General features: G+C 43.4%; 1 protein-coding gene across 3 annotated transcripts in view; it reads left to right on the forward strand.

The window, feature by feature from the left end:
• The first annotated feature begins 19,674 nt into the window (after positions 1–19,674).
• MGMT (O-6-methylguanine-DNA methyltransferase) overlaps positions 19,675–24,749 on the forward strand; it is a 169,258-nt gene continuing 164,183 nt past the window's right edge. The window contains exon 1 of one of the 3 annotated variants that reach the window (XM_075155298.1): positions 19,675–19,925. The gene's annotated coding sequence lies outside the window, so the exon portion shown is untranslated. Of the gene's footprint in view, positions 19,926–20,085; positions 20,234–24,749 lie in introns of those variants that run through there. The other 2 variants (XM_075155297.1, XM_075155296.1) reach the window with 2 other exon arrangements.

Below are 24,749 nucleotides of genomic sequence, written 5' to 3' on the forward strand. Positions count from 1 at the left end.
ATTAATTATAACTATTTAGCCTCACAATAAGTAAAGTATTACACTGTTCGTTGATTTAACCCGATTCAGTAACCAAAGTAAACAGCAGTTAATTGATTTGCTCAGGTTCACATCAGAAGCATACGACACTGAGCGGAATGAGAAACACGGCCTCTTGATAAAACTTCAGTATTTTATCCCCAGACTCCATCTATTTCTACTGCAGTAGTTCATATTTTTAAAAAGCAAAGATCTACCAAAGGAAAATAAACATCACACATCTTTGTGTTATTTAGTTTGCAGGTTGAAACATGCTCTTCATATTCATATTAATGAGCTGCTTCTCATGAGGCAACCCATTAAATTTAATAGGAGAGCTAACATAAACCTCACATGAAATGAAATAGTTGCAGTTACGTTTACATTTCCTTGAACGGTATGCTTTGCATTCCTGCGTTATGAACAGGCTTGTACATTTTATTTAATGATAAACAGGTTTAATGACTCTCTTTAGCTTTTTTTTGCCACCTTTTTCTTCCCTCCTAGTTGAATAACAGGAAAACATCCTTCACCGGGCACTGGCCACAGAACATCTTTCATGTGAAAAGTAACTGAATATGCTAAAGGATTTTTTTTCTCATTATTGTAGTTTTTAAACACTTTTTACAAAATCCATTATTAATTGATGGAATTTCTAGTTTGGACAGTGATGAACAAAGAAGCCATTCAAAATGTTTGCTTAAGTGTTTGTTTGGGGTGATTTGGGGGCTAGCGCACCATTGGTTTTCCTCTTCCGAAAGGACTGCAGTGCTGTTTCAAAACACATTATGAAATCCAAGGTCTTTGGCAGAAAGATGATTTCCTCCCTGCTTGGTTCTGCAAAAACACCATTTTTGTCAACAATATTTCATTATAATTAAATTATTACTATGCTTTTTAAATTTCAAGCAAGATACTTATAGCCAGATTGCCTTTCCAAGTAAAATTTAGCGCTATGCACAGTGCACGTATGCTCCAAATGAAATCCTCAGGTCATCTAAAAGGCATAACTGGCAGCAAAACTTTTCCCAGACTCCTTATAACACAAATTAGAGCAATATTAAGTTTGGAAATACTAGAGCAGATAAACCATTTGAATTGACTCCTGACCTGCAGACTCCCTATACTGTGTTCAGTCGTAAGACTCTCCTTGCTGCCTTTACTGCTGCTGGCTATTGGGATCATACAACTAATTTTGTAGCTCCATCACTACAGTACCTGAACATAAATCTAACAGTAAATGTAGCTGCCATCATCTCGTGCCCCCAAAACAAGAAAGCCTGTGATAAAGACAGAAGTAAGCGTAAGTCTCCAGGGTTCTCAATACTTTTGCCACAAAATCTGTTTCTTTCTCCGCTCTCCAATTCTTTCTCCAGTTCTTAGGTATCCAACAAGAAGACTACCACTGTTAGCGATGATGGCCAAATCCTCTGACACTCCCAAACCGAACGTCAGGGCAGCGCGTTAGGCCAAGCAGCGCTGACCCAGTTGGTTAATCACCGCCGCCTCTGGACCGCGCTCGCTGCAGAGGGTGAACATCGTTGTGTGCAACAGGCTGACAAAAACATGATGGCAGTTAAGGTTGCATAATGAGGGCGAACTGGAGCTTAAGTCATGTGGCTTTCCTCCAAATGCTAAAAATTAAAATTAATGTTTGGTTGAACAGGAAAAAAGCTATACCTAGGAAGCCACTGCATTACTCTCTTTTTAATTTTCCGGTAGTCATTAGAGAGACATTGTTTCACAGTTGTTTTATTTTTCCTGCCGCAGGATCACATCTCTACCAGCCTATATAATTTTGATTCCTCTGACCAATCTCCTCTTAATCTTTTGGTTCAGCAGGGCTGGAGTCCATGGTCCTGCCACAGTGCCCTTTCCCTCCAGCTGTGCACACCAGAAAGCCTTGCAAGGGAAATAAAAAAGGATCTTCATTTTTTACATATTTTCGTCTATTTGCTCCTTGTATATGCTTACTTGGTCGTATTAATATTTTTATGTCTTACTGTAAAAATGTCTAATTCAGAGAAGCAAAGGAACGCAAATCAGAATTCAGAAAAATCAAATCGCTGACAAGCCCATTTAGACCCTAAACATGAAGGAGTCGTTGGCTACCCAAGAGCCGTCAGCGTCCCGGGAAGACCACCACGGCGCGGGCTGCTGGAACCGCCCCAGCAGCGTAAGACGTCGTGTGCGCGCCCGGCTGCGGACCACGGCTCTCGGGCTGCTAAAGTAGCCGAGAGGGAAGGAAGAGGCAACAGGAGAGAGGGGCACGGGGCGAGGGGGGCAGGGTCCCTGGCAGCCCCCGGCCCGGCACCGCTTTCGCTCCCAGGAGCAAGGAGCTGTCACGACGTTGTAAGCCTGAATCCCGTAAGAAAAACGGGAAAAAACTACGAGAGGAGGAGAGTAGCTTGTTCCTTCAAAAACGGAAGAGGAAATCATTGTCTCAAAGAGTTGCAGCATATTTTTTAGAAACATTTGAGTGCTCCTTACATCAAAACATCCTGGTGTTCCGAACAGGTGGCGTACCAACCCTTTTTTCTCTGTAATTTCCTTATGAAAGCTGCCTTATTTATCTTTCTAACTCCTGTGAAAATCACAAAAAGAAAACAAAACAAGTAGGAAAAGTGTTTATTGGAAGAGTTACAGTCTTGAGGAATATTCTCCAAGGGAAATGGATGTTTAATTAAACACACAAGGCAGCGCTCACCCAATGGAGAGACGCCTCTGAAGTCCTAACGGCTGTTTCCTGGCATACATTACTTCTGAATATTCGTGGGTGACTTGTTTATCTTGGATAACGCACGCTTCCACGGCCACGCTGCTGAGTTAACGGCACAGGGAGAGGTGAGGTAATAGTTAAAGAAATGCAATAAACGCTGCCCTAATATGACTTCCATTTGGGTAATATCTTTCAGTTTCTCGTCGAAGACAGGAATAAATTAAACCAAATTGCACAGGGATGCTTTATCTGCATTCACCAATACTACTGCTGATGCTGATCATGTGGAAAACTTAGGATTTTTTTTTTTCCCAGGGTTGTCTGTGAATGTGCGTGCCAGAAACAATGAGATAAATGCCGAATGCTTTTGTAAACTGAAGAATGGAATTAGGGAATTTGTTAATGAAAACTTATTTGGGTAAAGAATTGTTCCCTTTGGAACGGGTGCTCTTTATTCAACCTTTCAATGTCAGTTATCATTTTTAAAACAGCTTGACCTGGAAGCATACAGTTAAAATTGTGGTGACTGTTAATGACAGTTTTATTGGACACTATGCTTATAGTTCACATTTTGAGGTCTGTATGTAATTGATCTTTCTACCCTACATGAGAAACACTGCAATAAGTTGGTTGCAGCACCACATTATAGATATAGAGAAATAATAATGATGTCACCTTGAGATTCAAAGATCTTGGAATAGTAATAGTCTCCTAGCTCATTCTCCCAACTGTGATGACCTCTCCAGTACTAAATCTTAACAGTCTCAGCATTATTTTTGAATTATTCATGCTAGCCTTTTCCCTCACTACAAAATCAAGGAAAATGAATGCATCATGCTCTGTCAGCTCCACAGGTATTTTGGTAAAAATAAAATGTTATTTGGTTTCAAAAATCTGTGCAGCAATACAGGTCACTTGCTAGTCTGAACAAAAACAAAAATTCATATGCAGAAGACACGGGACATTCATTGTAAGTCTGAATGAGGCATTCTGAAACCCTGGAAGTTCTGAAACCTGCGTTTTGATTAATTGCAGCCTCATCTGTAGAAATAAAACAAGAATTAAACAAGCATCAATACACACAAACCATTTTTCAATAACTTTGACCGTGCAACATTGCCATCATTTCAGGCATTGAGCAGGATGACAAAACACAGAGAATTACAGATTAGGAGCAGAGAGCCACTTTGTTAACATTATATTTACAGCTGAAATTAGTGGCGATGCTCGGGTCAAGCAGTGAAGAAAACAGACATTTCCTGAACCGCACCACGCTGAATTGCAGCGGCACTGCGATGCGCTGAAGACAACTCATCTGTTCTTAAAGGCAGCAGGTTGATAACTCTTCTAGATTATCAAACCCGGATAATAAGAGAGAGCTACAGTTTTATTCCAGTGATGGATCTCATAAAAAGTGCACGTGGGAATAAAATAAAATGCATGTAAATGTAAACTCAAGCAGGTATCCTGATTCATCTGTAGCTGGTGACCTTTAAGTTCATGATGAAAAACAAATGTCAAGCTTTCAAAAGACAGGAGTATCCCTGGCTTTGCTGGGGATTTTGTATGCTATCGCACAGACTGTATTAATTTAGTCCGGCATCAATAACCTTGAAATCAGAATTTTGCACTAAAAATCTAGTTTTATGTTTATTCAGAGAGCAAGGATAAAAGGCGACTTTATTTTAAGGGACCCTCCAGTGGCTACAGGGCAAACGTAATGTAACATTACTGATTTTGCCTACCTTGCTATTCAATGCTAGCTCCCATGGCAACAGATTTTATATGAATACAAAGAGTGTGATGAAGATCTCCCTTTATTTTGCACGGAGTTTAATTATGGAAAAGTCTCCTGTCTGCAGAGTTATTCGGCATCTCCAACACGGCAAACGCTCCTGGAAAGCCTTGGTCAAAACGAGCCGCAGGTCCCCAAGGCTGACCAGGGGAGGAGAGAAGGACTTCGTTTATCTACTTTTGAAAACAGCAGAGATGTTGCATGTTTATACTGACAGAAAACTTTTGAACAGATTAGTAGGGGAATATCACATAATTGCTAAAGAAACAACACATGATCAATTCATTACTTCTCTAACTCTAGCAAAAAATGCTTTTCTGCTACCATTCTCTCCTAAATCAGTTGGTAAGCTGAAAGACAGTCACCCTGAAGGTTTCACCTAAACACAGAGAGGAGACTGAAGAGTTTTAATTGTTTTTTTTCTCCTTTTTTGCTCTTTTTTTTTTTTTTTTTTTTGTAGTTACGCTAAAAGACTTACCTGCTTTCTCTATATCCTCTTTGTTCCGGCTTATAAAGAGATACTCTTCCTGTGATGAATCTCATGCCATATTTTTAAAGAAACAAAAACCCACCCACCTGTCAAAAAGAACAACAAAGGCATTAAAAAAATCACTGGTTTTAATCTAATTGAACATCAGCCAGGATTGTCCATACTGCAATCGTAGTGCTGTTAACATGCATAGCAAAGCGTCCCAGCAGGGGAAAAAAAAAATATTACAGACCGACGGGTAGTCACAGTTAAATCTAGCGACAGCAAGAAATTGAAGACAATTAGGATGCACACCTTCCCTCCATGCAGCAACTTTGTCACTGCAAACTAAGTCAATTACAATTACAAATAACCCAGTTTTTCTCTTCGCCTGTAATTCATGCCTATTGAAATCACAGGGAGCTTTGCCACTGACTTCAGCGAGAAAAGGATTATCCCCTTAGTCTGGCTATTTGTATTAATTTTCTACCAAAAGTATGGAGTTTTGATCACTTTATAACTGTATTTCTGCCTTTCATTCTGCACAAAACGGTTCCATATTTAAGCGTTATGCCAAAAACACATTCTGTGTTTCACTCTTGTATGCACGTGGTGCTTCGCTGCAAACGGACAGAGCAAGGTCTCTACACCAAGGGCAGGAGCCGTGGCTCTCTGTTGTCGCCGGTGCAGTTCTTTGATGCACAGACATGCAATATCTTTTGAAACTGTGCAGGGTCGTCCAGTAACAATGGTGGAGTCATTCCACCAGCGCGTTGGGTTTTCCTTTTCTGACGGCACATGGACATGAAAGAAAACCTTATCTGTCTGCGAGAGCAAACACCGAGCTCGGATCCAAAGAGCTGCCCAAAGATACCGGCAGGGCTCCCTTCGGACAGGGGCTGTCACCACGGCGAGAGCCAGCTCCATCCGTGGAGCAGGCTTGCGTGGGCAGGGAGATGGGCTGGATGACCTAATAGCACTTTTCATCTCTGACTTCTGTTTCTACGATAGCCAGAGTTGACGGCCTCGGCGACCAGAGGGTATTTCAAAGCAGAATGTGCAGTCTCTTACTGAACGGTGACGAACGACATTTAACTTGGAAAAATGCAACCCAATATATCTAGGGAAAAATAATCTTAAACAAAGGTACTCGATGGTGAAAGGAAATCTGGCCAGACGCAAAAGCAAAAGGAACACAAGAGCAATAAAAGCAGATTATATATGAGTAACCAGAAGTTTTCAGAAGTGTTCTGATGACACACACGCCGACGTGCCACCTCAGAGGAGAAGACGGGGCAGAAGGCTTCACCCGTCACCGGCCAGAGCGTACCTAAGTACGCTGCATGCAAACCTCAACGCCTTTGCTCACACTCATTGCTATGCAGCTAATTCCTAGCATCAAATTCTCATTACTAGTAGGAACACGTGTATCAGAAGTCAGAAAAATTCAGCTCCTCATTCTTGGCCATTAATCTAAAAAGCAGCATCGTAGCGAGTTTAATCAGCTCTTTTAAAATTCCCTTCCCCTTAATTCCATAAGTACACATCTATTTTAGGCTCTTGATATAAACCCACCAAATATTTGTGGGTAATTCCTGTACTTCTGCTTAGTCTTGTAAGCCCAGATACAGCAGTAGACCTAGATCCCATTTTTAGCCTCCAGTTTCTATTTTGACACCGAACATCCACCGAGTTGTTAAAAAAAAGGCATATAAGCATCTTTGTGGATAGTAACTCTGTTGGTTAAATCTCCCTTTATCTTTCTTAATGAGTTTATCTCTCCCAAGATGTGATTGTTTTTATTGTTCTTTTTCCAAGGGTGCATATATATCTTTGTGCACACGGGATGCCTAAAAAACTTTAAAATCACTTCATTCAGATTAAAAAGGATCACAGAGAAACGCATTTAGGGAGGTCTATCAAGCCCTCTTTGAAAAAAGAAAAAAAGGAAAAAAAAAAGGGTGAATTCTTCATCCCAATGAAGTCAATGTTAAGTCATCCCGTTGCACGTCATCCAGCCCCTCTCAAGACTGCAGTATTTTGTGTCATTCTGCAAATTTTGACTGCATTTTGCTTCTGCACTGTATTTGTCCTTACTGCTTTTCAGATGTCCTTGCTATTTAGGTCTTCTAAATGAAAAACATGCTTTCAGAATACTCCACTCATAAAATTGAATATTTTCAACTGAAATTTCATTTTGTTTTTCTGTGCCCGCACTTTTAAAGTGAGTAGAGCCTGGGATTTTTCTTAATGCAAAATATATATATTATGTTATATGAGGCACAGTGACGATTTTATTCCAGCGTAAATGTCATTCCCACATAGTAATTTCATTTGGACCTGTAGAAGTGACTTTTTTTAGGTGTTTGCACCTAATATTAATGTTAAAATTTAGAATATTTCATGGAAGGATAATGACAGAGCCAATTAACCGGCAGAGCAGGATTTACTAGTTTCCATTGGAAATACTACATCCCTCCTGCTCTTGCCATACAGCCAGCTAGCATTTCAGAACAAAATAAAGATTTTTATTTAATTTTTAAGTGCCTAGAAACATGCACGTGAAAGTGAAGGAGCCCGTTTCCCCTTAACTATTTACCTGTGAGCGTTGTCAGATAAATGCCGCTCGCTGTCTGAGGTCAGCTTAGGTTTGAACAGTGCTCCGCATTCCTGAACTCCTTCCCAAATCTCGGGAAGGCAAAGAGAGGAAAACAAATAGCAGATGTGGGAATTGGGAAAAGGAAACGGTCATTTTTCCAGCATGGGTCATGGAGAACAGATTAGTAAGTCCAGGATAGTTTAAACATGCTGGCACGAGCAGGAGAAGCTGGCCTTTGCCCAGGACAAACAGTGCCAAATTCGTGAGAGCAGGGAGCTTTGTGCAGGCGGCCGGCCGCCCGCTGCCAATTCCGCGCGGTTATCCGCATGCCATGGAAATGCCCTTGGCTCGCCTCCGCCTGACTCCACCGTCGCCGGTGGCACCCCGGGGCTGCCGCAGCCGCGGCTCGGGGCGAAGGGCTCCCGCCCCGGGCAAAGCCAGCCGGCGCTCCCGGCTGCCGGCACACCTCCCACGCTCCCGGCTGCCGGCACACCTCTGGCACCCTGCGGAGCAGACGGGTCCCGCTTCCAGCGCGCGTGGGGCTCGATGTCAGGACTGCAGCCTGAATCTTCGTCTCGGTAATTACAGGCACCGCTGGTTACAGACTGATGGCACAGAACCTGGCTTGGGAGAGCACGGGCACGCTGGAAAGCATTAGTATACGCTAATTCACAGGATCAGTGAATTCTGGGTAGAGACCCGCTTTCATTTTTATGTTTTATTGATACAGTAGCATGTGATGCCACTTTAGGTCGTGACAAATTTAGGGGATAATAATTTAGTTCAGTAACTCTGAGCCGAACAGGAATAGTAATTACTCCCCAGCACCTTCTTAAACTCGCACAATATTTGAGTCACATTCCTACCGCCGGCAGACGCGGCCAGACTAATGCTGCGAAAGTGAAAATACAGCTCCGGACACGTGAAAAGTGGCCGAGCTCCGGTGGACGCAGAGACCACCCAGCCACCGCCCGCCGAATGAGATGTCACCCGTGGTACCCCACAGCTCAGGATGTTATTCTTGTGCAGTCCGCAATCAATTATGTCTGTACAAAATGACTACACTCACTTTTTTTGGGTCTCCGGGAAATCTTTGTTCAAATTGAAGATGGTTTTCTAACAGGCTCCGCTCTTTACCCAATTTTCCAGCTGAGTTGACTGAGGCACAGGCAGGTCAAAAGGCTTACCCAAGGTCAGGGAGTGAATCAATGAGTTGGGTCAGATTAGATCTCAGCCTGTTCTTCGCTTTTCATCCTTTACTGTTAGTGCTAGATCACCATTAGAACCAGCTTAACAAAAATGTCATGGATGTGCTTTAAAAATATATATTTTTAAACTTGTTATCCCAATAAGAATTAAGTTCTTTAGATAGCACGCTATATAAGATTAGGTTTCAAGAGGGTAGGCCTTTACTGCGAGGAATTCAATATCCAGCACAATGTAAAATCACCAGCAGGAGAAATATTTTTACCACTGTATAAAAATAATAAAAAGGCAGAAAAGTAAAATTCACAGATCAAATGCCGAAGTCCTCGCTCAGGTCAAGTTCCGCCTGGCTTTAATTGTATTTTGCCTTGGGAAAAGGCTTCAGATCTGGCCATAAATTAGTATGCTGAGCCCATGGCCTGAATGGTGTTTTATTTACTTATTCCCTCAAATGCGCTGTAGAATTCAAGTAGCAGTTAAACTAAAAAGAATTGCTCACCTGAGCCTGAAGGAACTATGGTATGTTTGAGAGCAATGGTGGGCTACCTCTTCCAACCAACCGCTATGTAATTTGACATGAATTGACCAAAAAAGCCCATTTCTCCTCAAGGGACGTGTGTCTTTCCTGAGCTTAGGCACTGAGAGGCACCCAAAGCACTGGATTTTCCAAAAAACCTCTTCCCAGGAGGGCAGCGGAGCCGAGGGACCGGTCCCCGGGGAGGCTGTGCCGTCCCCATCCTCGGAGGTTTCAAGACCCGCTGGAGGAAAGCCCCGAGCAGCCGGGTCTGACCCCCGAGCTGGCCCTGCCTGGGGCAGGGGGGTGGCCTGGAGACCTCCTCCAATCCCGCCTGGACTATTTTACGGTCCTACAGCATCACTGTATATTGTTCTTTTCAGGACCATTTTTTTAAGACCACTTCAGGGACAATTTGTGTAGCCCCCAGCTATCTCTGTGCTGCGAGCTCCTCCCTTGCCAGCTCCCTCGACGCACGAAGATGTGGTACAGAGAAACAGGAATATAACTTTTTTCACAGCTATTACTACATAAATAAAACAAAGAAAATGCTAATAAAACTGTGTTCCTTTTCTCTTCGTTCATTTTTATGCTACCAAAACACAGACGTCTTGTTCTGGGCTTTTTGCTTTATAGACAATGGGAAAATATTGCTTTGGAAAGTCTTGTCACGAATTTTATTTTCCCGATTTTAGGATTCTGACAGGTTCGATTGCAGAAGCACTCGAAACTCTTGGCAAAGTTCAGCAATGAGGAAGCCGCATCTCATCAGTTCTCATCTGCAGATCAAAGCAATTCATTGGCAACATGAGAAGACTGTATTTAAAAACTGACAGGATACCCTTAAAAAAATTAAAAGAACAAGCTTAAAAATTCTGGGAAGAATGGATTTTGAGTTTCAAGCAAAATAAAACGACATCTAAAAAGCAGTATTAAAAATATCCTTAGACTCAAGAGAAACGTTTGTATTTGTCCAGTGTTAAAACAATATACTAATCAAAACGATCTCTACTCCATGTTCCAGATCAGTATAAAACTATTCAACCATTATACTGGGTTAAACTATGCTGATTTTCCTCTTGCACTTCTATAAAGGCCAGTTAAAGCTAAAAACAGGCAGGGGATGACAGTGATTTGAAGGAGGCATCCCGAGAGCACAACAAAAGTTAGGAACTTTTTAAACAGGATTTGCAAATACAGGAGACGGCGCAGTTGATCATTGCCTCCTGATTCCTGGTACCTTACAGCAGGATTAGAAATATAAATGTTACCTTTCTTTTGACTAGCACCCCTCCTTTCTTATTCCTCAGGCTTGCTCTGGAGTTGCCTTTGCCTACGCCTCGTTTTTGTCAGAACTGGGAGCACAAGGAGGCTTCAGCAGATGCCTGACCTTTTCAGGGTGTGCATTTTTACCTTTACCGTCGAGGGACTTGCTTATGCTTGAAATCTGCTGCAGGTTAACTTGAATTATTTCATGTTAAGGTGCTTAATGTCACAAACAATTTTTTTTTTCTCCTGTTGCAGGTCAGTTGGCATTTTAATGTGTATTATTAAACCGATTTCGAAAGCTGAACATGGAATAGATTTGCCTACATCGATGTACACATGGGAGCAGCCCCACCCCAGCTGCGCATCCATCACCGGCACCGCGCACGGGTTTGCTGACCGGGGGATCAGCACAGACTACCACCTCGGGACCGTCTTGCAGGGATGTCACCTCCCAGCGGGCACGGGAACGCAGCCAGGTCCAGGGCACCCCGGCCGGGGGACTTCCCAGCCCTGCCCCATCACAGCCCCAGGTATCCAGCATGCTCCTCTGCTCCCATCCTGAATGCCAGCACCTTTCCAGAACAGGCACGGATACAGGCCAAAGTGAATTTTACCCATTTTTATTATTTCTAAAATACTTTTATATATTTATATAACTTATATAATATATACTGCTGTTTGAATCGGGAGCTGAACCCAGACCCAAGCCAAGACCACGGTGAGGGACAGGAACCCTGGGTATGCCCTAACACTATTACGAGACAATTTATGCTATAAATAAAACGAAGATAAACATCTTCACACCCCTTTAGCTTACTGCAGAATTCTACTTACCTCACAGTGCACATGGTATTTTTATACAAATGTTAATAAAAGACACAAGAAGTAAAGACAGTGCCCCAATTTAGCACCGAAGTTGCACATCAATGCAGCTGAACAGGGTTCTGCTTCTATTCGGTAGTGCCGCTTGGCAAGGAGCTGCATTTCTTCCTGCCTTTCCCTTTGCCTTTCCAATCCCTCAGAGAAACACCCCTTAAACATGCTTTCTTTAGAGAAGTACGTGTGGAGCTACTAGCCTGTCTTTGCTAACCCATCCTACTACCAGCAGTTTATTTACATCCTTAGCTAGGGCATTATTAACTATTTCTCTGACTTGTCAAAACAGCAATTCCTTGCCCCTTTTCTTTCACTCCAAAACAAAAAAAAGGCAGATCTTATTGTCACTAAAATGAATGCCTGGCTGGACAATGAAGTTGTGGATCTCTAGTTCCTTTTTCAACATGATGATTACAAGCAGGACTGAACATTAACTGGAAACTTGTCCAAATTATGTTGGAGAAAAAGATGCTCAAAAAAGACAGAAAACAAAGAAAAAGAAGGCAGTAAAGACTGATCAAGGGAACAGAGAAAAAGACAGGGGTAGTCTCACAAGCACAACTGATCAGAACGCTGCAGCAGCAAACAGCTCTCCTGGAGAACATACTGATGCTGGATGGCATCAGAGCTTTATACCAAGTACTTCTGCAACAACTTCAAAGCAGTAATTCCCTGAAACGGGTAATTTTCCCAACATTTGATGACAATAGACAACAAAGAAAATGAAGATCATTCTCCTTTCTACCTCTCCTACAAAGAACAATTTGTTCCATCACATTATAGTCCATTATAACAGATAGTATATAATGTGTACACAAACTCACAACACCGCAAGTGACAAAATAATCTGCGCTTTCAGATTATTATGTTTGTATACGGCCTTCCTGATTTTGCGTGATTTGCAGTATGTTCATATATTTGAGTCCTCAAAACCACAGGATGAGCATTGTTCACTTACTACCTTACCTTACAAGGCCCTCCTTGCTCTCACAAGTCCCTGCTGTTGGGGGAATCAGCATCTTCCTTTTCATGCACCATATAGCTATCCTAAAGTTCATGTTTTTGTAGAAAGAAAAAATGCCATTTTAATCTGGGAACAGCAATTCACCTCATACAATTGATCTTTTATGCTCAAATGACCTGATATCAAGCCCAGTGAAATCAGTGGAGGTCTCATCAGCTTCAAACCACGTTTTACCTGGCCAATGATTTCTCTGAAGAAAACTGTGACTCTTCAAACTCCATACGCCTGACTATTTCTGTTAAAACCAACAGGACGGTAGCCACTGTTTACCTGGCAATACGGCACTTACTTGCCCACAAGATTCATCAGCAAAGACTCTAAATTTTCTGTTTATAACTAAAAAGCACAATATAGTCCTGAGATGCCTGAACCGCTTTGGCTGAGCCGGGTCAGGTGTGTGGACGGGCAGTCCGCGGGGCTGTCAGCAGCGCGGGCAGGCTGCCTGCACAGCAAGGGGATATGGCAGCGTGGGTCAGGCAGACCCAGAGGTGACCTGCAGCTCCCCGGGGAAGGGGTGGCCCTCGCTGAGTTTTCTTCAGGGTCCCCAGCTGTGCTCTTTCTAAGCCCCAGCAGCCAAACCGCGAGGAGAGCCCTCAGATGGGCTGACGTAGCATCATCTGCAAAACCGCCAAATGCACACGATGTGATCCCCAAATATCCCAACACTGCTGAGCTTTCCCTTGCAGGCTCCCCTCAGGAGGCTGCATGGGTTTCAAGCTTGGACCTTGGCTGCTCTCGGCTGGTTGGGACTGAGCAGTTTCATCAGCTCTGGATATCAAGGTTCAGACCCCGGGCTCCAGCTCCTGGGTCGCCAGTCATCTTGGCAATGGAGGTCCAACACTGACTCTCCAACCTCCTAAGGGACTCTTTGCTTGCCCTCAGCTGCCCAAGCACACAACCACTTGCCATCAGATTTTCATGAAAGCACAAGGACAATGCGAAAATGTGAGCGACAACAGGTAGAACCAGCCTGTGCTTTGTGGCTACTTTCCTGCTGTGCATTCATTCCTGTTGTGCTGATGGCACTGCTGCCATCCATTTCTAGTACACCGATGCTAACGCACACAGGCAATCCGGGGACACTGGATTCCTTTAATGTAGACACTCTCCATAACAAAACAGACACATTTCTACCTGTAGAGAGTAATTCAATATTAACAGTTTTGACTGTTCTTCAGCGGCTACGTGATGTGGTTTGCTAGCACTCTGAAGATTACACAAGGCTGGAGTTATACACACAGTTTATAAAATCACACAGAATTCATACATTTTACATAGACGGGCTCCCTAAAGTGTCACACCACATTTTAGCGTCTGAACTCACTGTGATTCAGTAAAAGAATCCTGCTTCTCTGCAATGGATCTTGGGCTCTGCAACCTCCTACACATGCATATATCATCACTGACTTCCAAAAGAGTACTGTTGGCTTGAGGGACAGAGGTGTACCTCCTATAATGGTATATACTACATTCTGCAGCAACCTTTCTTCTCATATTTCAGAGTTGAAAAAGGCCTGTCAAAAAGGGGCTATTATGAAAGGGAATTTGAAGACATTCATAAACATCTAGACAGAAAATTGCATTTTCAATATGAGAACCTCAATAGTTAAGGCTACATTTGGGAGATCACTATGGCCCTCTTATTTTCTGCTTACGCTGTCAAAGTTTGAATTCATGTTGGGTTTTTGAGCAATTCAAACAAAGGATACTTTCATAAACATCCATTTCATAAACTACAGCATATCTAATTCTTTGGGTTCTGAAGGCTGAGCTGAATGTAGTGTTTGTGGTCTACTGAGAATATGTCTGGAAAACATAAAACAATCTACTAGGTAAGTTACAAAGCTGTTGACATAGGGAATGAAAATGGAAATTCTGTAGTAGTCTCCTACATCCACAGTTTTACGCTATACTTTGCCTGATGTTAGTTGATTGGTGCAGTATATCTTGATGTTAGTATCCCATTTCAGAAATGTTCTGACATTATCTATTTGGCAGTTTGAAAAATAGTATCAAACTCCCAATGCATTTGAGCACACGTTTCAACACAGCAATCATAATATCCATTTCCATTGATGCAAGAGGCAGGTTAGCACCAACTTCAAGTGGATTCATTTCCAAGACTACAATATGTGATTCTACAAAATGAACACGTACACGCGCGCGCGCACCCCTGCACATGCACACACAGCTTGGCTAGAAAGACCAAAAGGAATTAACCTGATTTAATTTCCAGTGCCTCCCGGTAAACACACCAGTTCATTTGGGAGCAAGTCTGCCCCTACAAAGTAATTGATGCCGTCAGTTCCGTGAATGCAATGGCACAGATAATTGTTGGCAACCTCACCTGCCCATGGCATAGGAAGGAACGCAAGGAGGAATCTTCATTCAGAAAAAAAGCATTATTAAGAACATTTTTCCAATACTTTACGATGATTACAAAGATGGGCACATCTCTCAACAGGCTACAATAACCCAATCACTTGAAGGATGTGTTCTATTGCAAATATGCTTAATATGTCAATAGGAAAAAATATATGCTGTAAATTTTGCTGTAATAATTATTGGAAATGCTTGAGCCTTGCTGGAATTTGGCAATAGCTGCAAAAGCTCCACTAAATATAGGACTCCAGGCACACTTAATTTAACAGGAGATTTATCAGTGGCCTTATTGACCCAAAATTCCTCTTCTTTAATACTTATAAGCCTTTTTACCACACAAATTTCTCTGTAGCATAACAGATAAAATTTATATGGGTTAGCTTCACCAAATATTGTCAAAGCATTTTCCAACAACTTCTGGAATAGAGCAGCCAGGAGATAACTAAACCAACTGAAGTAGGGCATATGAAACACCATAACTTTTTATGGTTTTGCCCTAAAGAAAATGAAGCCAATCTCTGCTAATATCCCTTTCATTTACACGGTTTGCTACTAGATTTCCCTAAAGGCATTAGTGGCTGGCAAACAACTCCCAGCACCTTGATTACAGGAAGTCATATTTCTCCCAATGCCAAGCTTCTTCATAAGTACTGAAAATGGTTTGCCTACTAAAATCCATTTTCTTAGCTTACCAGTAATTCTACACTTCGAACCACCCAATTTCCTTCCTCTCCCAGTGCAGGAACCCGTTGTATTCCTGCTCAATATATCCGGAGTCCTAGCTTACTTTTTGGTTTTTTTAATAGAGATGAGCCTATGCTTCCACATTTGAAAGTGGAATCAAACAAGCTTGGAGAATGTTTTGGGGGAAGAGGGAGAGAAAAAGTTTTATTAGCAGGGACTACAAACTATTTCAAAGACGATGGCAATTTAAAACTTACAGATCCTCATCAGAATTCCCTCGAATTTCAAGAATTGTGGAGATTAACTGCAGGGACCCAGACTGTTCGCATTTTTGTGCAGTGAGATACTCTCCTGTTACTGAAGCAGCAGTGTTCTTTAATAATCTCAGTTGTCACTGGAAATGATGTGCCATCAACAGTGACTCTTACAGGTCTCTACATTTTGCTACAAACAGGCCTTCAAACCTCCAATCTGCTCCTACCCAGACTGAAGAATGAGCCCCAGAAAATCACACTTCTTCAGAACTACCCCTTAGACCTATTTTCTTACATACAGATCATATCCCACATCATCAAAATCTAACTCCTTTTAAAGTTCCCAGAACCACTTGCGCTCACACACCCATCCAGACGTACGAGCCACTTCCCAGTGACCCAGGTGTGTGCTTCTCACCATTTCACACCAATTAAAATAGATGGACGAACTCCCATAATGTGCTGCAAACAAAAGTCCCGTATTAGAGATTATTTCTATTATTAAAAGCCTATTTTGAAACCAGATTCGGAGTGCTTTTCACATACACACACACACGCTCCCCTTCAGGGCCAATTAAAGCACATAACATGCCCAGATCAAATCGCTAGCTCTGTATCGACATGAACTTTCCAGATTTAAATTTGCAGGACACATCCCTGCTGTTGAGAAAATGCAAACGTCTTGGCAAACAAAATCACAGTTTCTGGTTTCATTCAGCCTTTTTTTTTTTTCCTGGTGATTGTAAATGTGAAAAGCAAGACTTATTTACTTGTTCAAGTGAAATCCTACAAGGTTACATACTGCACTTATTCACAGCTGAGGAGGTTCATGTGGAGAGGTCACCGGAGCATAGGAAGTGATCGGGGCCAGGTTCTGACTCAGTAAGGCACATACACACAAAGGCAGAAATATATTATGCCTGTGCTCCAATCTGACAATGTTCTCTGGGGGGAAATTAAGGAACTACAAGTGAGGCCCAAATCACAGTGATTTTCACTACCACATCTTCCCGGAGACTCCATCTGTTTCTCTCTCAAGCTAGCAAGAGGGTAGTTACAGCTCCAGTGCCCAAGTCTCTCTTCCACAGCAGATGTTGCAGAAAGTAGACGCTTTCAGAGGTTAGTCCTTAACAAGGAATTTAATCCAGGCTGAAATATTTGTGAATTCACATCTCAAGGCCTTTAATAAAAACCTCCTTTTTTAGTTTTCCATCCCACCCCCACATTCTGTGACCCCGAAGTTCACGTGTTAGTCTAAGCCTTGGATCCCTCGGCAGCAAACCCACGTGCTGGCACCAGAAGGGCGTTCTGCACCCAGCCGCAGGCAGATGTGCCACCCCCGGGAAAATACTCCCCTGTACTGAAAACGCCACGTTAAATGAACAACGTCTTAGGAGCAACAGACTTAATAACAAATAGAGAACTGAAAGAAAATGAATGAAAAACAAAGACATGGGACAGGACTTGAAAAACATTTTAGAAATTTTGTACCTTCTTACAGTATCAGTGTTATGAAAATCTCCCCTTAAGCTTTAGTATTGGTGAACTAGACTGGATGTGCCATAAGTGAGTGCGGGAAACTCCTAGGAAGAAAATTAACATCTAGAGGCACTCATAGCTAATTTAATAAAGAAGTCTGACAAGCTATACCAACTACAGTGGTAGGAGCAGGCCTAAATACATGGAAAAGGGAATATATATAGATAGGGAGATATATGTCTGTTCTGTTGACACTGATGTCATTGACCAGTGATACATCTAATTAGGAACAGTCTCCTCAGTCTTGCTCTTGTCATTAAAGGACAGATTAGGGGGAAATTCAGAAGTTCAGTGGTTGAAATTATAATGGCGCTTACCTAAATAACAAAGATGAAAATCTGGACAGCAAAAGGGTAACAGGAGTTTTGAATAAGATGTTCATAATTCTGAGGGCAGAGCGAAAACCCATCAGGAGTACCCTTTCCACTTCATTTGCTAATCGAAGTATATGACACTGAATTAAGTTACAATGCAGCGCAGCTAGAACCAGCACAGAGAAACACTTCTTTGTGTTGCAGAAAACTTGTGCATTCACTACCAAAACCCAAGATGCTAGATGATCTTGTTTAGGAAAGAAAGATTGCGGAGACAGGTTTTCAGAAGAGTTGATTTATAAACGTGTTTTGGTTTGGGCTTTTTTTGCCAAGCAGCAGATCCACCTCTTATTGCAGAAATCTCCACCTTCCTTCCTTTTAATTCACATCATGACACTGGATTTTAAGATGTCTGACCAAAAAAAAAAAAAATCAGGGTTTGAGAAGTTTGGTATTTACATTCTAAAATAATAACTATCTCTAGGGTATCCCATCCAGCCCAGAGCTTCCTGATGTGAAGAGATCTTTCATTTAGAGATGATATTGTCTTCACATAAGCCATTGCACTTGTACGGGGCATGCAATGGCAGTACCTTTTAATTGACCATTAATCCGGGCTTCATTAGAACTACTGAAAACCATCATTTTCTCTTCTCTTCTCTCACAATAGTTTGAATTATCTGTTCACTAACAGCTACTGAAAAGCTAAGTCAGAGAGATGAACCCTGAATGCATAAAAAAGAGAACATGAACCAGAAGGCTGTAATTGGTTGTAATTTATTACAAACATGGAATACCTTTTCATGTATTTTTCCTTTATTGTAATATCGTTTCTCTGCTGCTTCAGATGAAATTGCCTTGATAAGCTGTTCATATCATGAGATCTGATTTATCATTGTTAAACCATTTATATTAATTGTAGTTCATCCTTCACAGATCACACAGATTCACAGATCACTTCTATCTTGTTCAAAATTGGTATGTTTGCAGGTTGCAATTAGCAGGGTGGTGTGGAAGCTCTAGACGTTTTTACTATCCGAGAACAATTTCAACAGTGACTTTTTGGCCTACGTAAAGAAAGTAAGACAGGGCGGTAAACACCCCTTGCTTACAATTGCTTGTGATACTCAAGGTTAACAGCACAGAAAACAAAAGAGAAAACTAGGTGTCATGTTAAAAATATTACTTCTAAAACCAGCAAGAGTGTCTCAGCGCCATTACACACTCCTGTGAGTGGTTGCCCTTTGGTAAGTGCAGTTATTGCAAAGGTACTTTCAATTGCCTTGGGGAAACTTCTGCATTTTGGACCAGCTTTTGTAATTTTTTAGAATCAGATTTAACAGGCACTAACTCAACACCATTTTATTTACAGTGTTTATTCCCTAAGAAAAAAGGGTTTCCAGAATTCTGTAATGACTTTTTAAAAATTGTTCTGATCTTTCCCATTTTGTGATTGCTTCTGAGTCATACCACATGACTAATAAAATTTTTGCTGATTTAACTCAGATTAAGATTCAGAGAGTGAAAGATTCTCTGGCTTGAAAATTGGTGGTTTCTGGTTGCAAACTTCACTGGCACCTTTTGTCCTGTTTTTTTATGACCTCAAATAAACCTCACCCTCCAGCCTACTTTCCTCTGACATTTTATTCCTTCTTATCTCCGCCGTGTCTCCCCTTTTAGAAATTGTATTTGCCAAACGCTGCGCCCCTGCAAGCTCCCCTCCAGTTCAGTCCCCACCCTTACCCCTAACTTTGCAAATGAAAGAAAAAGGCCAATTTCTCGATGCTGCCAGTCTTTACCGTTACCCTTCACCATCCTGCCCCGAAGTGCGAGCAGAACAAGGGACAAGCCTAGGCAATTTTAAAAAAACAGCATTTCAGTTACAAGGCCTGCATTTTGCTTCTAAACGTTGCAGGTTTTGGTCAGCAGCCATCCACATTTCACTGCCTAACGAAGAATTAAGGTGCCCATCCGCCGCTGGGGCTCAGCACCGTGCGGGCTGACTGCTCCCAGCCTGCTTTGCTGCCCACAGACCCGTATTTTGTGATGAACTTTCCAGAAATCCGTGGTTCTGACCACCTGCGTGACCTGGAGTAGCCGCACTGGCTTTGGGCCCGGGGGGCCGTGGGAGGAGGCCTGCCCGGCGCAGGTGGGCTGCATCACCCGGGGCGATTTGCACCTCTTTGCCCCGGCCATATAAGCAGGGCGAGAGGGGCCGGGGCACCCTCTAGAGCCCGGCCCGGAGCAGCCCCGGCAGAGCCAGGTAGGCGGCCCTCTGCAAGGCCTGGAGGCCCGGCAGCGCGCACGGCAGGCCCGGGGCTGGAGCTGGGGGCGAAGCCGTGGGGCCGGGCCTTTCAGGCCGCGCCTGCTCAGGCCGCTTCCCTCCGTCGCCCGCCCGGCGCGGGTTTCCGGGCCGCGGCGGCGCCCGGGCGGCTCCGCCCCGGCGGCGGGGCCCGAGAGGAGCAGCCCCCGCCGTGGCGCCGGGCTTGCTGCGGCTGCAGGCGCCGGGGACGCTCCGGCGGCCTCTCCGCCGCCTTCCCTCCTCCTCCTCCTTCTCCTCGTCCCGGGCAGGTGCGCGGGCGGGCCGGGGAGCCGCGGGGCTCCGGGGCTCGGGGCGGCCGCGCAGGAGGAAGCAGCGGCCGCCTCATGGCGGGGCGGGGAGATGGCGCCGGGCCGGGGCCGGCGGGAGCTGCCGCCCGGCTGGGCCTGGTACCGGGGGCGAGCGGTCACTGCCCCTTCGTGCTGGCGGAACCTCCGCGCTGAGGTCGTGGTTGGTGGCGGGGGCTTCTTTGCTCCCCGGTGTCCATATTGTCTCACCTGCGGGCCCTAGGAGAGGAAGCAGCCCCGTTCCGGCCCCAGGGCAGGCACCAGGCCCAGGTGTCGGTCGGTAATCGTTCCTGCGGGGGAATGTTGGTTGTAAAGCTTCATCCGAGCTGGTGGTGAGCAGCCCTGGGCGCTGCTCCGGCCCCAGCAGCTCTGCCAAACCCTGCCCTTGCCCCGGGGACGCGGTTCGGCGGCTGCCGTGGGGCCGAGGCACTGCTAAGAGCGTGCGGGTTTCCATCAGGCCACGTGTGGAGTGGAGCAAGGGGCGAACGGATGGCAGCAGCCTGTGGTCAGATCAGATTAGCGTGAAACTGCACTAAAATAATGCGTGTCAAGTTGATGTTAACATAAAAACGTCCTTTTGCCACTGACATAAAAGGCAAGCTCTGCAACTGTTTGTAAAATGGGTATGATACGGTAACTGCATGCAATGCTTAAAGCAAAGTAAATGTAAAGAATGATTTTTTTTTTTGCCCCAGACTCCCAAATAAACCTGTTGCTGAGTTGTATCATATTTTTGTGTAATGGAGCTCTTATTAAATGGCAAGGTGCAGCCTCTACAGTGTTTCACATAGGAAAGCCTTCCATTTTATAAACTGGGACATAACATTTAGTTTAGAAATGACTGTCACAGCGTAACTGTTGTGTCCAGACATGTGCTCCCCCTGCACAGAAGACACGGGTTATCTTCTGGAGGGGTCTGTTTAGGTGACAGGGTTCCCTTATAAACCCGATGAAGGTTTTGGCTTCTAAGCCTTGCCTGTCTCCCTAATGCATGAGGGACCAAAACCATGGGGGTCGGAGCTCTCCCTCCCTGAACTGCCTTTGTGGCCTTCAGTCTTGCCTCACCTGCATGGACATGCAGCTTAAGGGGAGCCACGACAGGGGGTCTCCTGTCGCCTTACGATGCCTCCCTGCCCTGTGGTGGAAGCCCACAGAAGGTTTGGTGAGCCAAAAGTCTCCTCCAGCAGCTCTGTTCCCCGGCCCGTGCATGGGCACCCCTTTGGAGAGGTTTCTGTATGGTCTCTGCAGGAAGAAGTGAGCCGAGCCGATGCGCCTTTACGTCTGCCTCTTGTGTCAAGACCTGAAGGGTTAGCGAACGTGGGACAACCTGGCTCTGTTTTTTAGGCTAGCGCTTTCAGCCTCAGAGAGAATCATAGGTACCACAGAGTATCTTGTTTTAAACCCAAGTTTTTAATAACCCTAAGTTATTTCTTCAGGTCTTAATTTTGGGTTGGGGCTTTTGCCCCAACAGGGGGCAACAGGTCTCCCTCCCCTCTCTGGCTTGATTCATCTTTTAAGTTCCTTGATGCGTGTTTGACTGCTATGATGTTCGTAAAGCTTACTGCTTCTGGGGCAAAAAACCACCCCTGTAATGCAGGATAATTCTGTCTAAAAGCATACAGTTATGTGAAATTTGCTAAGTTGCTTATTTGTTTTCTTGTGAATGTTTTGTCAGTCTGTGACACTATTTTTCCATGTAAAAAGTTTTGTTTGCTTTGTTTTCAAACAGAAATGTTCCAAATGTGGACAATTCTACCAAGAGCCTCAAGCTTCAGAGGAAAAAAGATGTAGCCATATGAGCTTGCAAGGTGGCTTTAGCAATTCCTATCTGCATTCTGATCCATGACAAGTTAATTACACCAATTACACCAGCAACTGAACAGAAGCTCTATAGGAAACTGTTGTAGTTATATTGCAACTTGTGTTACCGTGACTACTTTATCTCTTGATAACTCTGTAATTAACTTGTCACCACTGTTTAATGCTTAACGTATGTAGAGAATCAGTTAATGGCATCACTAAAGGGATAGTAGCCTGAAGGAGAAGCTCATGCCCTTTGGGAAGGTTATCGGGGTTTCCGTGAATGGCTAATTTACGGACTTGTGCAGAAGAGGTATTGAGTTTGTTATGGGAAGTGCGGATAAGATGGAAAGGCTGCACCAGAGAAATTCTGTTTAAACTGACTCTGGTGACAGGGGAAACTGTTAGAAGAAACAGTGATACAAAAAATCCAAAGGAGAACATGTCGAAGACATGGATGACTGTTTTTGTACTGTTCTTTTCCCATGCAATTAGGGTTTTGGAGGAACAAGAATGACTGATGTTTATGAATTAAACCTGGGTATGCCGGCTGCTGTACCTGCTCGTGCTCTAACCAGTGCATAGTTTCCCGGTGAGCCCTGTCCTCCATCTCTGATGCCACGGGTGACATTCTCACTTGTGGTGACTGAAACGTCATTTCAGCAGTGATGGTTGCTCTGGTGTTGGTGCTGTAAGAGCTTCATGAGAACAAATTGTAGGCCCTGGTTTGTTGGGGTGTTTAATATCAGCCTTATGACTAGTGAGCCATTCTGCCTGGGATGCGGCCGACCTAAATTAAACTTAATTTCCACAAAGAGAGCGAGGCAAAAAAAGGCTCACTACTTGTAATAGTTGTTAACATCTCTCATTTTATGTTTCACAGAACAATGCGTTAAATTCTGAATGTGTGAAACTTCTAAATGCATCCTGAAGGCATTAGTATTCAGTCTAACGCTTTTAAAGATTTCCTGTGTTAGAATAGCTTCCTGTTTGTAACGCTGGTGAAGTCAGCAAGTGCCTAACCCGGCCTGTATTGCCCATTCCCAGAAGTTGTCGGGTGAAGCTGAATACACATCCCACCAATCGCATAACTCGTAAAAGCAAGCACTTGTTAAATCTATTTGTTTTTATTATGGACATCGATCTGCCAGTCGCAATAATGCATTTATGGACATTTTTCTGCAAGCACAGCGCTGGTGGCAGTTTTTACTGACAAATTGAGTCATATGGACAGTAGTTCAAAATACGCTTACTTTATTGACGGATTGTGCAATTCTCTAGTTTACCGAGTGTTCATAAGATATCTGGACTGGTGAAGAGAATGTAACTAATGGGAAAATGTAGGACAAAGTTTTAATTTCAGGAGGCTTGAAATCTTTTGGGTAGTGACAGGTTTCAGCATGTGTCTTGGCTGGTTTTGCAAACTTAACTTCTTCATTAATGCCATAATTAAAAAGCAAAAGGCCTGGTTTGGTGTCCTTACTGCAGACTTCCAGTTCTTGAGTTTCTTAGCTCTGCTGATAGCTGTGAAGGTGCTGTTCTACAAATCTGTGCTGGCAAGGGCTTCAGTTGTGCTGATTTATCTGAAGGTATAATGAGCAAAACCTCCCTGATGCAAGAAAAAAATTAAGGCTAATGTTATCACCCAGCACAGGTGCATTTGGATCAGTGTTAAGTTAAACATACAGCTGGAGGAACAACCAAACTGTAAAACCAGATCAAACCTATATTGAAGTATTTTCCAGAAATACAAAATGCAATTTTAAAGCTAATGATGTACTTGTGTGGTCCAGAATACTGTTTAAAAAAGTCAAATGTGTTTGAATGTCAATAAAGCTTATGTGGCTTTGGAGTTTTATGGAAGTAGAGTAATTGTGAAAGTATTTGTGAAAGTTTTTCTTTAGAAATATGTCACTGTTTTGATGCTTTTTGCTAATCCTTTTTCAAGTTGTTTCCTTATTTACTATCTTATATCAGCAGAGCAAAAGCACCCTGTCCTGATGTCTGTCAGGACTATCTGCTATCTATTTTGATTTATATTATGCCAAATTAAATGGTATAAATCGTTTCAGGTATCTTTTCAAGTCACTTGTAAAATTTGGACATGCAGCTGAAATTCTCCCCAAAGCAATGGAGGTTCTGAAGGTGATTAAATGAACAAGTCACTTTAATCTCAAGGAGGAAGAGGGGAGTTCATTGATAGAAAGATTCTGACTTCCCCTCTGCTTTCCAAGTGAAATAGTAGTAAAATAGCACTACTGATAGAAGGCCTGTAGTCTGAGCAGCTTGGTAAAGGGGAATAAAAGAATAATTCTGCCTCTCTCAAAGCAGGAGCTGACGGCATCCAGAGAAGCAGCAGGTTCGGATCGCGCTGTATGTTCACTACCCAGTGTGTAGCTGGGCTTTGTCTTGGAATGGGCAGCTGGGGATGCTGGGTTTGGGCTCAGAAACTAACTTTGATTTTACATTCAGAAATCCCACTTCTGACTTGGGAAGTTTGAATCCCACTTTTTTGGGGGGCATGGCAGTATACCAGTAGAAATCACTGAATGCTTCGCCTTGTTTTTATGGTACTCAGTACCTACATGCTGGTGGTGCTGTTGAAGATGGGATACTGAAGAGATGGGCTTTTGGTCTTACCTCATGGGTGCATTTTCAGGTTTTAAATATTGTTCAAATG

This window comes from Calonectris borealis, chromosome 7, assembly GCF_964195595.1.
Source record: "Calonectris borealis chromosome 7, bCalBor7.hap1.2, whole genome shotgun sequence".
Taxonomy (NCBI): Eukaryota; Metazoa; Chordata; class Aves; order Procellariiformes; family Procellariidae; genus Calonectris; species Calonectris borealis.